At 40.2% G+C, this 17724-nt stretch overlaps 1 long non-coding RNA gene across 2 annotated transcripts in view; it reads right to left on the bottom strand.

Moving 5' to 3' along the window:
- LOC144988202 (uncharacterized) overlaps positions 1 to 16859 on the bottom strand; it is a 34783-nt gene extending 17924 nt beyond the window's left edge. Inside the window, exons 1-5 of one of the 2 annotated variants that reach the window (XR_013652047.1) lie at positions 16312 to 16859; positions 15774 to 15886; positions 11998 to 15692; positions 1463 to 1558; positions 1081 to 1383 (exon numbers count right to left, since the gene is read on the bottom strand). This is a non-coding gene — a long non-coding RNA (uncharacterized LOC144988202). Of the gene's footprint in view, positions 1 to 1080; positions 1559 to 11997; positions 15693 to 15773; positions 15887 to 16311 lie in introns of both variants that reach the window. The other variant, XR_013652041.1, reaches the window with a different exon arrangement.
- Between the last annotated feature and the right edge of the window lie 865 nt (positions 16860 to 17724).

Raw genomic sequence — 17724 nt, 5'->3', positions numbered from 1 at the left:
TGAACCGGATTATCACTTCCTTCCGCTCTCTTTCAAGCAATCTTTGATGTAATATCTAATTATCCTAAGTTTGATACATCTTTGAATTAATGTATGAATGCTGGTTGTATTGTTTTGTGAATTATTCTGTGATTGCATGAAATAAACCATTTCAAATCAAAATCAAATCACAATCAAAAAACCTTGAGAACGAGCTACTGTTAAAGATCAACAGTCATTTTTCTGCTGAAGAAACTCACATTCAGTTTGTTCTGCTGTCAGCTCTTCTACTGATTTAAATAAAGTATTATACATATGTAATCTATTACATGATGTAAAGGAAAATGTTTAAGTTTAAGGATAACAGTTCTGTTTACAGGTTGCCTAAAATGACTAAAATCAAAGGAAAAGATGATCAAGAATGTCTTGGTAGAAAAACAATGTTTTACAAAGAAAAGGAGGGAATGGTTACAAACTATTTATTGTCATTTATTTGTTGCAGCAAATGTTGCCTAATGTTTTATTTTGAAACATGAATGTACTTATTTCCTGCCTCATTAAAAGTTATATTATTCCATTATTTTTTAATGAGCCTCATTCTGTTATTATGACATAAATGGGATGTTAATCATTAATTACTCACTACTTGAGTATATTTTGAATCCAAGTACTTAATACTCAAGTAATCATTTGGATGCCTACTCTCTACTTTAACTTGAGTACTACTTTACTAAATGTGGTGTTCACTGCGTGAAGACCACCTGCACAGCAGCTGCTTCATCATCATCAGAGGATGAAAGCTCTTCCATCACTGTCAGTTCAGAATCAGCCTGAGACCTGCGGCTTCCAGGATAGAAGATGTAATTGCTTCTATTGCATTTGAATGCACCTCACTTGTGGAGACACTGTGATTATTAGAGATGCATCTTGGGTTATGGGCAATGCATTCTGGCAAATGTTAGAAGCATATAGCCTTCTGATGTAAAGGGACTGCTAAGAGATCTGTTATTAAAAGACAAGTAACTGTAGCACATCCTGACTGAGTATTATTTACTATTATTTATCAAAGGATTCTCTTTTTCTTTGTTGAAGGTGACATACCTATGTGGTGTAGCTGCAGCTGTGGTTTCCAGATGACATCCAGCAGTCTGCGCTGACGACAGAGCTCCTGCTCGTACTGGACGATGGTTCCTTCACAGAGTCTGCAGATTTCTTCAGCAGCAGCAGCTAGTCGCTCGCTGATCAACTCTCTCAGAGACTGAAGGGAAGACATGGTTCCTGCTCCGATCTTCAGCTCCAACTCCCACAAACACCGCCGTCCTCTTCACTGCAGCTCCGATCGATCATCTGCTAGTCTCACAATCACAGCAAGCCATGTCGTCTTTTGTTGCAGTTTCAGCCGGCCTTCACAGATTCGGATGGTTCAAAAAATGAAATGTACAGAAATGAAAAGACACACAAGAGTCTGCATGAATTTTCAAACCTTTTCCAAAAGGGGAGAGGTGGAAAAACACGACCTGTTAGGCTCTGTGGCTGTCCTCTCTCTCGGTCCTCAAGGCAAAATGGCTTTTTTATTATTCTGTAAAGGAAGATGTAAACATACTAGATACATCATTTTTGTCTAGTCTGCATTGCAGGTGTTGTGGCTCCATCAACACTCCAGTACAGAAAGAAAACAGAGACCACAAGTCAAAAACAGGCCTACTGGTGACCTTGGTACCTATTATCTGTTACTGAAGGCAGAAATCAAGCATATTTCTGCAATACAATATACATGCAAACACAGAATCCATTAACCCTTGTGCTATCTTAGATGACCCCACCCTTACATTGACGTGTTCTCCCTACCATGACAAAGGTGGATAAAGGTGGAAAGATTCCATGTAACCCATGGACACCAGTAAAGATCGCAAATCATTGAAGAAAAAAGGTTCAGAGCATTGACTTCCGGTTGAGTGAACGCTGGCGCGTTTTGGCTGCAGCTGCTCCCTGGACTCTATGCCACCTTAAGGCTCTACTTGTCCCTGTGGACTATGTCTTTTGTTACTAATGTGACTTTTCCTCACTCATCACCTTCTCGCAGCTGTCTGCAGTTTGTCACCTGGATCAGTGTACGTTAACGTTTGAACTCTGATCACGATACACGCAGTGTGTGAGAGCTAGCTTACCTGCTGCTCACTCCCAAGGCTGCCACAATGTGGATCAACTGTGTTTGGATTTTAGTCGCCTGGATCATCCTGTCATTTCTCAAGCATCCTCTGACAGTCCTGCTCCAATACTCTGTCGCTGACTTTGCCAAGCTTTGCTCTTCTCCACTCGATTCACCTCCACCAGCGCTGCTCCAGCACCCGGACATCCTATTCCAGCCTCGTTGGTGATACATTCACCGCGGCCCGCGTCAGATCATCCGTGATGAGAACTCCAACTCCAACACCATCAGGTCATTTTGGTCCGCCAGTCGCCGTCCGCCGAGAATCTCTGGTTGCCGCGCTAATCAAAACTTCCTTGCCCGTCTACCTCAGTCACCTAACGATCCGGCCGCCAAACTCTCCGCCAACTTTGGTCTTCTGAACATACGCTCTCTCACGAGCAAGGGTCATCTCATCCAAGATCTCCTACTCGACCACAAGTTGGATTTTATGTGCCTAACAGAAACATGGCAGCTGCCGAATGACTTTACCTCACTGAATGATGCCACCCCTTCGGGGTTTGTTTACATCGCGCAACCACGTGGCTCCGGCCGCGGAGGGGGGCTCGCGATGATCTTTCGCGAGAGTTGGAGGATAACGCCTGTGTCTGTCCCTGCTTATGAGACTTTTGAGGCAAGTGTATGTCAACTCTCTGGCCCTGTTCCAACTATTGTTGCTTTACAGGCCCCCCAGATCAGTCAAAAATTTTATTATTGACTTTTCTGCTCTTTTAACTTTCCTTTCCACTCTTTCACCGAGAATTATAATTTTAGGGGATTTTAATATTCACATGGACAGTGACACCAACTCCCTCACCAAAGACTTTGTTTCCTGTCTGGACAGCTTTGGTCTCAATCAATATTTCAACTTTCCCACCCATATTAAGGGTCATGTATTGGACCTTGTTTGCTGCTCGGGTGTTACACCTGTGGACTGTAAACCAGACCCCCTTCTGTAGTCTGATCATATGCTGTTATCTTTTCATGTCAACCTCTCTGTTTCTAAATCCAATCTTCCACGCACCATTAGCTTTCTTAAAATTACGGACATTAACTTGGACAATTTATCCTCACTCATCCATAGCATGCCCAGTCCTGACAGTGCCTCCCCTCCCGAGGAACTGATCTCCCACTACAATTACAACCTCCATAATTTTCTAGACATTCTCGCCCCACTCAAAACAAGGTCTATCACGTTCAACGTCTCTGCACCCTGGTTTACTCCAATCCTCAGACAACTCAAAGCTAAAGGTCGCCAACTAGAACAACTCTACAAGAAAACTGGGCTCACTATTCATAGAGACATGTTTTGTAACCATATCATCCAATACAAAGACTCCATCTCCAAGACCAAAACAGAATATTTCTCTGGTTTGATAAATTCCGCTAATGGCAACTCAAAGGTCCCATTTTCTATCCTCTCATGTACAACAACCTGCCAGAATTCACTTCCTCCTCATTTGTACTCCTCTGACTTCTGTAACACCCTAGCGTCTTATTTCTCTTCAAAAATCCATGACATTCACCAGCAACTTCAATCCAACTCCAGTCAAAATGTAACGGCACCAGCTCTTCTCTCCCCACATGAGCTATTCTCATCATTTAATCTACCATCAGTTGAGCATAACTCACCGAACTCATTTACAAATCCAAAACCACCTCCTGCCAACTTGACCCAATTCCCACTGCTCTGGTCAAGGCTACTCTCCCCTCTTTATCCCCCCTCATTACTAGCATCATTCACGCCTCCCTTAAGACTGGAACTGTTCCTCCTGTCCTCAAAACCGCAGCTGTCACCCCCATACTGAAAAAAACAGGTTCTGATCCCACCAATCTCAATAACTACCGCCCAATCTCTAATGTTCCACTCATTGCAAAAATCCTTGAAAAAACTGTCACCTCTCAACTTCAAACCCACCTCTCTTCCAATAATTTATATGAACAACTCCAGTCTGGCTTCCGTCAATTTCACAGTACAGAAACAGCCCTCCTGAAAATCACTAATGACCTTCTACTCGCCGCTGACTCTGGTTTAGCCTCCATCCTCCTTCTACTCGATCTGACTGCTGCATTTGACACAATCTCACACCCCATCCTTCTGGAAAGGCTTTCAACCATTGGCATCACTGACCTACCCCTCAGCTGGTTCCAGTCCTATCTTTCAGGCCGCACGCAATTCATACAATTAAAGTCATTCACCTCTCCCACAGTTCCAGTTACCACAGGTGTGCCCCAAGGTTCTGTCCTAGGGCCCCTGCTATTCATCATTTACCTTCTTCCCCTTGGTTTTATCTTCCGTAAACACAACATCCACTTTCACTGTTATGCAGATGATACCCAGCTCTACCTCTCCTCCAAGCCTGATTCCACTCTTTCACCTGCCTCCCTCTCCAAATGCCTTATTGAAATAAAATCCTGGTTCACTACAAATTCCTTAAATTAAATAGTAACAAAACTGAACTCCTCATCGTAGGAACAAAGACCACCCTAAATAAACTCCCTAACTTCTCCATTTCCTTCGATAACTGCTCCATCCTTCCCTCCCCACAAGTTATGAGTCTGGGTGTCGTCCTTGACAGCACTCTTTCCTTTACTGCCCACATAAATAGCATCACCCGGACGGCCTATTTCCACCTCCGAAACATCCGCCTTCTCCACCCCTCTCTCAGTCCTCACTCCACGGCCATTCTAGTCCACAGTCTCATCACCTCTCGTCTGGACCACTGCAACTCCCTTTTATCCGGACTCACTTACAAAACCATTCACAAACTACAACTGCTCCAAAATTCTGCTGCCCGGATCATAACACAAACCCCCTCAACTATGCACATCACACCTGTTCTACAAAAGCTTCACTGGCTACCAGTGCCACTCCGGATTAATTATAAAATCCTTATCTTGACCTACAAAGCCCTCCATAACCTCGCCCCCCCATATCTGTCTGACCTTATCCATTCCCACCCATTCCCACCCGCTCCCTTAGGTCTGCCTCTTCACTCTAGCTTGCTACACCCACCGCTCGGCTCGTCACTATGGGGGGCAGAGCATTCAGCCGCTCTGCCCCCCTGCTCTGGAATTCACTTCTTTCGGATTTACGGAACATGAACTCACTCCCACAGTTTGCTAAAAATCTGAAAGCCCACCTCTTCAGACAAGCATACCCACCCTAATTCATTTTATGATTACAATGTCTTGTTTGTTTTTGACTAATATGTCTTTCTTTTAACTGTATTTTATTGTTCTCTATCTGTAAGGTGACCTTGGGTGTCTAGAAAGGCGCCTTATAAATAAAATTCATTATTATTATTATTATTATTATTATTATTATTATTATTGTCTAGTGGGTCTAGATGACCCAACTCCCAATGTCAAAGTACCTAGGATAGCACAAGGGTTAAATGCACAATGAAAAAATCATAGAAAATATTATCAAACCTCTGTTGACCTCCAAAATAAGAATTAGGAAAAGAAAGCAAAGAAGGGAAAGGAAAAAGAAGATCCTTCCAGAAAACCGGTGCCCCAGAATCTGCAACAAAAAGGAAGAGAAACCAGAACAGACAGGAGGTGTCGAGGATTTGGAGAAGCCTAGAGAGGATGGAGATGCTGCAGATCAAGAGGACTAAGAGGATGATGACTATCAGGACAACCTGGGGGTAAAGGAAGCTGAAAAGCTGCAGATGTCTCTGACGGGCAAGACTTATTGTGAAGATGTGCTACCCTTTGCTCGCCTGTTTGGAGAAAAATAAGACAAACCTATGGAGAGAATTTTAATAATTAGGGTGAGACATTGTGTTATTTGAGGTTCCTGAGCATGGAAACCGTGACTGTGACCCTGTAAAAAGTTCTGTCTGCTACTTATGGGTCAAACTAACTCTGAGTTACTGAGCATCTGATTGACATCAGAGAAAATGTTAGAGCGCCAACCCCATTTCATTCGGTCCGTGCACAGATCTAAACTCAAACTCAAAAGATGGGACCCCTCCCTCACCAGGTTCCTCCCCCCACCCACCCAAATCCCCCAGTAGAACCCTGAAAAGAAACAAAGATCTGCCGCTAAAAGAAGTTATGGCTTGTTTCTGCTGTGAGGAAACGATATCATGGGGATCCATCTATTACCACAGCGCCCGCCCCACACAGAGCAGCTTAGGGCCCACTACATGGATGTTAGACCACAGAGCAGGACCCCAGCCGGTCCTGAGAACAGGCACCGCAGCAACAGCACCCCCTACAGCAGGGGTCGGGAACAAGGTTATTATAGTTAACGAAAACGAACGAAAAAACTAAAACTAGAACTGAAAAAACATTTTCGTTAACTGAAATAAAAATAAAAACGAGAGTTTTTAAAAAAACGAAAACTAACTAAAACTGTTTGTTGTGTGTATAAAACTAACTGAAACTAAATAATATTAACCCCAAAAAATACTTCGTTTTCGTCTTTGTTAATACATAAGTCTTTTGGGTTGAAATAAAGTCTATTTACTTCACCCTGCTAGTTTTACTGTGTATCTGAACTGGAGGGCTGCATTGGGATTGGGTCCCGCCGGGTCCCACGGGACCCAACCCAAATCTCGCGGGATTGGGCGGTTTGAATTGTGCTGCGGGCGGGAGCGGGCGGCAGAAAAAAACCCCGCGGGATCAGTGCTGCCATGAATATCTCATGAATATATATTAGCGGACTACGTTAGGCTGTGCGTCTGTTGGAGTCTTATGTACTGAAGCTCCGTGAAGGCACCAGGTAGAGACGCCCAATAGCCTCTGTCATCTAACCTGTTGTTGGGGGTGTGCAACGCCCCGCCTCGCCCCGCCTCTTACTAAGAGCGCGCTTCAGGCCGTCTGTCTGCGCGCGCACACACGCACACTTTTAACCGAACGGGATTTGTGAAAATATATGTAATAATTAAGTTGCAAATGACACAAAAGAGGAATGCATGAAAAGATGAGGCTGGAGGAGGGACATGAATCTCTTTAATAATAAATAATATCAATACAAATACGTGTTTTTTTCCTGCGGGACGGGAGACAATACAAAATCAATTCATCTCTATTACTGTGCGGGCCTAAATTCTATGAGTTTTGCGGGTGCGGGCGGGAGTGGACATACATATTGCGGGTGTGGGCGGGAGTGTAACGCATACGTTGCGGGAGCAGGCGGGATTGGTCAGAAATTCAGCGGGCGCGGGATGAAGAAAATAGTCCCGTGCAGGGCTTTAATCTGAACCTTACGGCATCACGTAGTCTGTGACGTCACATGATGTCTGTCGGACACTGCCGGCTAGCGTTGTCATAGACATTTACATGAGCGTGATGGCTGCAGTAAAAGTTGGGAGAAAGCGGGAGAGTCCTATTTGGGACTGTTTTGAATATAACAGCGTCGAAAACTAAAGTAAGTGCCTTGTAGTCGAAGCAGGAGACAAAATTTGTGGAACGCTCCTCAAAGGGAAAAACCCTACGAATCTAAAAGTACATTTAAAAAGCGCACACAACAACGCAAATCAACAGTACCTAGACAAGCCAGCCTGTCGCCCGCCCTCCCCCGAAAAAGAAGCCAGAGCAGATAACGTAATGCTGTTGTCGGCTGTTGTATTTCAATTTAAGGATGGTTGTCCTTGTGTCCTCTGAATAATAAGTGTTTCAAAATGTATCTTTGATTGCGTTTTTATCATACAATACTTATTCTGGTGATTTTGAATCATGCACCTGACAAATATCCTAATTTACAAAAAAAAAACTAAAACTAACACTAAAACTAATAAAAACTAAACTAAAACGAAGCAATTTCAAAAAATAAAAACTAATAAAAACTAGTAAAGCAGCCTCTAAAAACTAATTAAAACTAAATAAATTTAAAAAAAAAATTCAAAACTAAATAAAAACTAAAACTAATAAAAAATCCGAAACTATTATAACCTTGGACGGGAACCTATGGCTCGCGAGCCATATATGGCTCTTTTGATGGTCACATGTGGCTCGCAGACAAATCTTTAATCATACTTTTTTTTTTTAATAGACCAGTCGTTCTCGGGCGTGATGCGATGCCAGAGGCGCGCAGTAGTAGCGGTGCTTGGAGTGCTTGCAGTTTACTATTATCTATTATTTCACAGAGTTTGTACCACCCGGAAACCTGTGAATTGCCGTGCCTAAAACTGCGCGCTCCCGTCTCTGAGGAAGAGCGCGCAGTTTCGGGGACGGGATGTGTGAGGAAGAAAGCCGAGGGGGCTTTATTTAATTTAAATAATTTAATTTGCCCAATTTAGTTTGAATGTTCGATTTATTCTCTCCACCTTTCCTTGTTACTGGGATGGCAGTGATGCCGGGATGGCAATTCACAGGTTTCAGGCTGTTACAGATTAGGGGTTTTGATGCACGGTTTTACGGTTTTGATGCACAACACATTAGGCGCTGAATTGACACCGTACGTTACAAACTGGCATTGCATCGCGTCTGAGAAGGACAGGTCTAATGAAACATCTTTGTTTTTTTAACAATTAAAGGTTTGTCTAGCCAGATGTGGCCATCTCGTCCCTTGGCATCCCTTGGCAAAGGCCTTAATTGACTGACAGCCAACTCATCTGTGGGCTTAGGGCACCACAGATATCAGGTCGGTGAATTGTCCACCGATTTGCACGCTGTAAATAACATTTGAGCACTTCAACCGTTTCTGATCCTAATCCATACATAGCCCTGGCCAAACTGGACCACTCGCACTGCTGGGTTACATGCCTCGACCTCGCTAATGTTTTTCGGTCTGCCTCTACACCCTAAGTGTAGACATCTTTTCATTTACGTGTGAGACCCAATAGATGAGTTTCATGCGTTTCCAACAGGGTTTCAGACTCTCTCCAGGAATTTTCTATCAGGTATTAAAGGAGGTGCTTTCTGACTGTCCACTGCCAGCCAACGTCACTCTCATCCAGTATGTGGATAAAATTCATTTCGTGAGCAAAAGACGTGCTCACTTGCGGCCAATAAAAAAAGGCTAAAATTCTCGCGAGAATAATCCTATTCTTCTGAACATAATTCAAACAAAATTCACTGTACACTCCAAAGAAATAAAAATTAAATCACCAATTATTAAAAATTTCACAAACATGAACTTCAATAAAATGTATAATTTTAAGCTGCATTTACACTCCCACCAAAATCACTCCTATGAAGATTAAATGGGATTTTCATGTCAAACCACTAATGTGAACATACTGCTTTGGTTATTCACTGTGCTTCTACAAGTGTCACAACCTTATGAACAGGTCTAAGTGCAGTAGTCTAGTGTGTGAATTTCCTTTATTCTGTGTAGTCTCACTGACAAGTATAGTTAACTTTCGTACGATGCCATCTTCACTAGGATAGGTTTTTTAGACTCTAGCAAGCTTCCACTCATTTCTTGGTGTGCTTTCATCTTGTAGAATCACAATATCATTCACTTTCAAGTTTCGTGATGAGTTTTGCCATTTCTGACGTTGCTGAAGGTTTAGCAAATACTCTCGCTTCCATCTCTGCCAAAATTCATTGGCCAGAAATTTCACTCTTCTCCACCTTTTATGCAGAAATAAATCTTTTCTGCAAAATTGTCCAGGAGGAGGCAGTATGACTGAAGATTTCATAGTCAGTATATGGTTCGGTGTAAGAGTATCTGGTCCGGTGCTCCACAGTTAATGGTCTACTGTTGATTATAGCCATTGTTTCATAGAGAAAAGTTCTCAGAGATGTAGCGTCAAGTCTGTTTCCTGTCTTGTCAAGCATGACTGCGGGAATGCTTTGGATCGTTCTTATTTGGCGCACCCAAACTCCATCCATGTGAATTGAAGATGGTAAATTTGCTACAAATTCACAACCAAGGGAGCCCTTTGACGTTCTGGGTCCACTTTCTTGAGCATCTCAGAAAACTCTTTTCTGGCTCCCATGAAATTGGTGCCTTGATCACACCTAAGTTGGCGAACTGGTCCTCTGATTGCCACAAAAGTTCGAAGTGCATTTATGAAAGCATCAGTTCTCATATCATCCAATATGAACAGCTCTTGAGCACAAGCAAGTAAACAAGAGACCATATCTTTTTAATTCTTTCCTTCCATCCTTTACTATAAAGGGAACAAAACAGTCAAGTCCACAATCTGTAAAAGGAGGGGTTGTTTCCGTCCGCTCTCTTGGCAGATCAGCCATCTTCTGAACTTCTGTATTTCTCCTGTATCTCCTACATTTCACACATTTGTAAATGTGTGAGGAGACCATGTTTCCACATCCAATTATCCATATCCCATTTGCACACAGTTCATTCATGGTCATTCCTCTGCCCTGGTGACACACACGCTCATGATAGTGCTTCACAAGCAAAGATTATACATGAGACTTTTTGGGAAGCATAGCTGGATGTTTTACACTATAGTCAAGGGTTGATTGGCAAAGCCTTCCTCCAACTCTGAGGACTCGGTCGTCATCAAGAAAAACATTTAAATGGTGTAACTGACTGTGCTTGTTAAGCTAGTTGGCTTTTCCTTGTTTTAATTTCCTTATGTCTTATGAGAACGCTTCTCTTTGTTCCAACTTAATTATAAACAGTTCTGCTTGTCGCCTTTCCTCAAGACTGCTTGTCTCATTTGATATTAGTTGTACTCCCCTTAAGTTCCTGGACAAATCTTCTCAGCCTGGCAACATCTTTCACAACTCTAGACCAGTCTGAAAACTTGGTGAAGCGGTTCACAACTGAATCTGTTTCTGTTTTCACAGTGTTGACACAAGACTTACGAAACTCTGGGTTGGATATTTCCAAAACTCCCACCATCTCCTCTTCACCAACTTGCATTTCAAGTATCTGTTGCCAGAGATAATCTGGACCCGTTAGCCAGTTAGATTCTCTTAACTGTGATGCAGTTAACCCCCTTGAGGCATAGTCAGCTGGATTGTTTTCTGAACTGACATAATGCCATTGCTTTGGTTCTGAGCTTGACCTTATGCGCTGAATGCGGTTGGCTACAAAGGTGTGAAACCTCTTGGCATCATTGTTCACATATGCAAGAACAACCTTTGAGTCTGTCCAGAAGTACACATCCAAATTTTCAATCTTAAGTTTCCTCTTTGACAGTATCACTGTTCCGAACTGAGGTCACTGCAGCTGACAGCAAATACTGCTTCATACTGATACGAATGGCGGCAATCTTGAAAAATGGTGGCCATTGGGCTAACATGCTTTTCTGAAAGAGGAGGTTCTGAAGCACCTGTGTACCAATTTTGGTGCTTGTATCACCAATTGAAAGATTATTTCAGCAATCTGCCCCACTATGATTTGATTCAAACTACAGAACAGATGATGAAGAAATGATGGAGACGAGCTCCCAGCTGTGTTCCATCAGAATCCTGTCAGAAGTTCAGAAATGAAGGAGATCTCAGTACTGAGAGGATTGGAAACATGCAGTTGTTCAGCACTGAGGACCTGAGAGCCTCCCAAGCTTCTTCAGCAGAGATCAAAGCCCTGAGGAGCTTCCACAGCCTCTCTGGAACACATCACTGGAATTTGAATCTCATTTTAATTTCATTTGAATGTCATTAGAATGTGAGCTGAGAGGAAGGGTGGAGCAGAGTCTCCAACTGTTTGGAAGAACAAGGATCCAGCAGAACTCAAAGTTTGTCCTTCAGGGCAGATCTGACAGCTGCATTCTGGTCTGTTTCTGTCAGAAAGGTGACCTGCAGTGACCTTTAGCTGCTGCTTCTTGGAAGAACAGAAGAACAAGTTGAAGACAAAGTTCAGTCTGAGCTCTTCCTCTGCTGCTCCTCTTCCTCACAGACACGTCACGGCCTTCATCATGAGTGGAGAAGACAACAGAAACACAAAGACTCACCATGAAGGAGAAGAAAGTCCTGCTCTGTCTGCTCTGACACGGAGGAAAACTCTCAACTTCCTCATTTCCTGATTCAGGAACACCTGAGCAGAGCTCCGCCCCCTTATTTGTTTTGTGTTAGGCTCCTCCCTGTAATCAGAATGTGTGTTTGCACAGGGGTGAGAGTGTAGTGCGCATGTGTTACGTGTTTTTGCTTGTGTGTGTGTGTGTGTGTGTGTGTGTCAATCAACTCTTATTTAATAGGTACATCTGTTTGTGACTCTAAAAGCTCCTGGCAGAAACGATCCTCACAGCGTCTCTGAGTCTGGATCCAAGCTTCAACATCAAAGCTTTTCCTCTGATCCAGTGGTCTGAAATACTGTGATGGACCAGCAGCTCCACTTCTATCTGGACAATTATTGTCCAACAACTTCCACTGTTCAGGTCAAAGGTCAATAACTGTTATGAAGTGGACTGTGCAGAACATGAACATTGATCCCAAGTCCACATGTCATTCACAAAGACCAATGTGGATCCAAGTGATGAAGATCAAGCCAGGAGGTCAAATGAGTTTCTCAAAGTCCAAACATTAAAGAAGCTCCATGAATGCAGACAGTGAGGTGAAGCTGCTGCTCTGAATTTATGGACCAGACTGGAAACCTTCACTGAACATGTTCTAAACGTGTTGCATTCATGAAAACTTTACAGACTGAAGTGAAGCCAAACATGAAACAGAAAGAGACTTTCTCTACGGCTAATGTCTCCCCAGGACAACATGGACTTCATCCTTAATCATAAAACATTGATGTCAACTTTTTGAATCTGGATCATTCTGAAAGACTGTGTGATTCACCTGAGGGAAAACTACAGCAGGTCTGAAAAAAAAAAAATTGACTTGTTTGTCAGTTTTTATGCAAATGTAAACGAGCTGCTCATTTGTTTTTAGAACAGCAGCAGCATAAGGGGAACAACAAGCCTTTATAGTTGGACTCTTTTCAGCACGAGGAAGCTGAAATGAAAAAGAAAGAACTGTCAAACAGTTCTGGACAGTCTACATGTCAGCTGTGTTTCTGCATTTCCTCCATTCATTCATGACAAGGTGATTGAAAAAGAGTTTGAAAAATCGGTAATGCTTAATAATAAGAGTCCTTAATAAACTATTTATAAGACATTAACAAGCACTACTAATGTTTTAGTAAGTTGTTTATAAGTACATGAATTAGTATTTGTAAATGTCTCTGACTTTCAACTGACTTTCAATTTTAAATAGGCTGTATATAAATGCATTTACATATTTCTTAATTGACTACCTATAAGAGATAAGAAAACATGAATAATGTGATATTAAGTTGATTATAAAGACATTTATTAGCATTTGTTAATCCTTTATAAATTATTTGTTAATCGTTTGCAATTGTATACAAATTCCTTATAAGATAATTACGGTGGCCCTGAAGTGCAAACCATTCAACAAATCACTCGATACAAAAACATTTTTAAGATCACAGCAACAATTTAAAAAGCGTATTACATTTTAGAAAACAAAACAAAATTTCAGAAACCAAAACATAAAAAAGAAAAAAGAAAAAAAGAAAAAAAGATTTCAGAAAACAAAATTAATTTCCAGAAAAAAAAGAAATATTACAAAATGAAAACATTTCAGAAAAAAAATTAATTTCCAGAAAACAAAATGAAATAAAAAAAATGAAAACATTTCAGAAAAACAAAATGAAATATTAAAAAATGAAAAACATTTCAGAAAAAAAATGAAATATTAAAAAATGAAAAACATTTCAGAACACAGAATGAATTTCCAGAAACAAAACGAAATCTTCAAAAATGAAAAACATTTCCAAACCGGAAGAAGCAGGTACTATGGGACAACGCTGATTGGATGATGATGTTTGTCGATCATTTGAACTGAAAAGTATTTTAAATGAAGCGACGACGGATTTTATCGTCCAAACAACAATGTACCATGATAATTCCCGTATTTCCCATTTACATATTAAATCAAAAATGCAGCAAACAGATAATGAAGGTTTAAATTATTTTTTGAATATTTCGTCTGAAGCAGAACGGTCACCCGGAAGTAGTTTGTGTGGATGACGTCCGTTCTGCAGGTAAACAAAGAAAGGGACGGTAAAACGTTAACATAAACGTTAATCTTTGAATATTTAGCGGATGTGATGACAGAACGCACGCAGAAATATCAACACCAACCAGGTTTACAAATGTTTCGAAATGTCGTGAGAGGATTCTGTCTAAAGCAGCAGCTGCGAAGAAACGGGTGTTAAAGACGGCGCACATCATCAGGAAATGCAGTCCCGCCATCCACAGATAAGGTATGGAGGCACATTTGTTTGATCTAATAAATGTAGCGTTAAACGTGATTTCTAGGTGGGTGTTTACAGACAGATCCAAGATCCTTCAGTCATACGTTAATGACAGGTTACCTCATCAGCTGGAGAGGGGGGGTCACGTGGGCAGGATTCTCAGACAGGTGTACCAGCAGCATAAATCAGCAAAGCTGTCAGGTAAACTGCAGCAGTTTGTGTCTCAGAATAACATTTATGAATGCTTCTTATTCACACTATTAAGATCTGTGACTTTAGAGTGTGTCAGTGCACAGAAACATGACAGTAAATGACTGGATGTGCACATCATCAGACACGTCCAGGTGTGTAACTAAAGGTGGCAAAGTCTGTAGTGTAAAATAAATCTTTAAAAAAAACGTTTTAGTCTTTCAGGCAGAGGAGGAATACCAAATTGTTTTAGAATGTATTTTTTATAAGACTGAAATAATGTATTTTATTCTGAGTTTGGTGTTTTGACCCCTCCCTAATGAATGTCTGGTTTAACCCATTTTCTCCTCATTTTGATGAACTCAACTTTTTCCTGAATGAAAGATGAACGGCAGCTGATGTTTTTCTGTCAGGGATTTTTAATTTATTAATTTATTTCTGTCAGGGATTTCAATGGAGCTGGAGTCCAGTGCAGAGGAAGCTGCAAGCATGTACGAGCAGGAACTGGCGTCCCCTTACCTGTGCATCTTCCTCTGGATGTGATGCTGAGCAGCAATGTGGACAAACCTTCCCTGACATGACTCTTTTTGATATAGTAGTTAAGCACAAACAGACTTTTCCCAGATGCATTTTTTCCTCTAATAAATGTGACTGACAGGTACGCTGAGTAAATGCTGAATGTAAACGGAACATTTGATTGACTGCATGAAGAAGCCCATAAAGGAAAATCATCAACTGTTTCTTTATTTCTGTTACTGAATAACGTATTCATGTTAAGTTTTCAATAAATATACTGCATTGCTATGAAACAAATTTGTTTATTTTCATATCCATTATTACAATCCTCACGTCAGCATTCAGTTTTTTCATTGACAAAAAAACATTTCTAAACAACAGCTTTGAAAATCAAACATCATCTTTGTTAATAAAGCTTTAAAACCTAAAATGGTAAACATGGAAAAACTCCTAAATGAAGCAAGCCTAATATGAACATTTTAAACTGGAGTTTTGCTTAAAGGAACATTAAGTTGTTTGGAGTTGTACAAGTGTTTGATGCGATTCCTCAGATGTGATTTCCAGATCATCAGCCCGACGCTAAAGCCAGGAATTGTGCTTCGTTTTTCACTCCCCACTGCATCATTTACAACTAATCAGGCTTATGCAGCAGGTTAAAGACGTTTTTTAAAGGACCTGCAATTTAAAAAAAAAAATTAGATATTAAGGTTAAATAATATTTATTGATTACATTTCACATAAATCATGGTGACTTGCCTGTACACTGCACAATGATATGAATGACTTTAGTCTTTTTGAATTCCCATGTAGAGCTCATCTGTTCTTCTGCAGCACAAACCTTTCTGGAACTTCGCTTTGAGAAACTTCACCTGCAGAAATATCACATGTTAATTCAATTAAGTATTTTATAAACTTTTAAAATTTATTTTTAAGTGTCAGTATATGTACATGCATGGTTCAAAAATATACAATGCACTTTAATATTATTTCCCATAAGAACTTGTTTACTGATTTCAGTCTTAAAGTCGATTTTTAGCAACACTGATTCCATATAATTACTGTAATTACTGTATAAATCACAGAATCAGGCTGGCTCGGAGCTTTTTCTCTCATGTTGTCACCGAAAACGGGAACGGCTATCATGTGAAGACGGTTCGTCTCATCGGGTTCCTTTTGCGCATGCGCAAGATAAAAAGAAATTATCTTTTCAAAGCAGCACTTTAATTAACATCCTAAAATTAACATCCTTAGAGACATGACTGACAAAAGAAAAGATCACAGACTTGATTCTTACCTAAAGATGATTGACAGCGTGAACCTCGCAGCCGTAGAAATTAGCGCACAGCGTTCAAAGTAAAAGTACTCACAAACTACTTCCGGGTGATCGTGTGTCAGGCGAAATATTAAAAAAACAATTTAAAAGTTCATTAACAGTTTGCCGCAATTTTTATTTGATATATAAATGGGAAATACGTGGATTATTATAGTACATTGTTGTTTGGACGATAAAATCCGGCATCGCTTCATTCAAAATACTTTTCAGTTCAACTGATTGACAAAAATCATCATCCAATCAGCGTTGTCCCATAGTACCTGCCTCTTCCGGTTTGGAAATGTTTTTCATTTTTGAAGATTTCATTTTGTTTTCTGGAAATTCATTCTGTGTTCTGAAATGTTTTTCATTTTTTAATATTTCATTTTTTTCTGAAATGTTTTTCATTTTTTAATATTTCATTTTTTTTTCTGTAAATTAATTTTGTTTTCTGAAATGTTTTCATTTTTTAATATTTCTTTTTTTTCCTGGAAATTAATTTTGTTTTCTGAATTTTTTTTTCTTTTTTTAATTTTTTTTTTTAAGTTTTGGTTTCTGAATTTTTTTTTTGTTTTCTAGATGTAATACTGCTTTTTAACTTTTTTTTTTTTTTTTTAATTGTTGTTGTGATCTTAAAAATGTTTTTGTATCGAGTGATTTGTTGAATGCTTTGCACTTCAGGGCCACCGTAGATGCCATATAATTACTGTAATTACTGTATAAATCACAGAATCAGGCTGGCTCTGAGCTTTTTCTCTCATGTTGTCACCGAAAACGGGAACGGCTATCATGTGAAGACGGTTCGTCTCCATCGGGTTCTTTTTGCGCATGCGCAAGATAAAAAGAAATTATCTTTTCAAAGCAGCACTTTAACATCCTAAAATTAACATCCTTAGAGACATGTGACTGACAAAAGAAAAGATCACAGAATTGATTCTTACCTAAAGATGATTGACAGCGTGAACCTCGCAGCCGTAGACATTAGCGCACAGCGTTCAAAGTAAAAGTGCTCACAAACTACTTCCGGGTGACCGTGTGTCAGGCGAAATGTTAAAAAAATAATTTTAAAGTTCATTAACAGTTTGCTGCATTTTTTATTTGATATATAAATGGGAAATACGTGGATTATTATAGTACATTGTTGTTTGGACGATAAAATCAGTCATCGCTTCATTTAAAATACTTTTCAGTTCAAATGATTGACAAAAATCATCATCCAATCAGCGTTGTAACATAGTACCTGCCTCTTCCGGTTTGGAAATGTTTTTCATTTTTGAAGATTTCGTTTTGTTTTCTGGAAATTCATTCTGTGTTCTGAAATGTTTTTCATTTTTTAATATTTCATTTTTTTTTCTGAAATGTTTTTCATTTTTTAATATTTCATTTTTTTCTGGA

Source organism: Oryzias latipes, chromosome 2 (genome assembly GCF_053564925.1).
Source record: "Oryzias latipes strain Hd-rR chromosome 2, Olatipes_Hd-rR_3.1".
Classification (NCBI taxonomy): Eukaryota; Metazoa; Chordata; class Actinopteri; order Beloniformes; family Adrianichthyidae; genus Oryzias; species Oryzias latipes.
The sequence above is the reverse complement of the archived record's forward strand: the minus strand, read 5'-3'. Positions and strand labels throughout refer to the sequence as shown.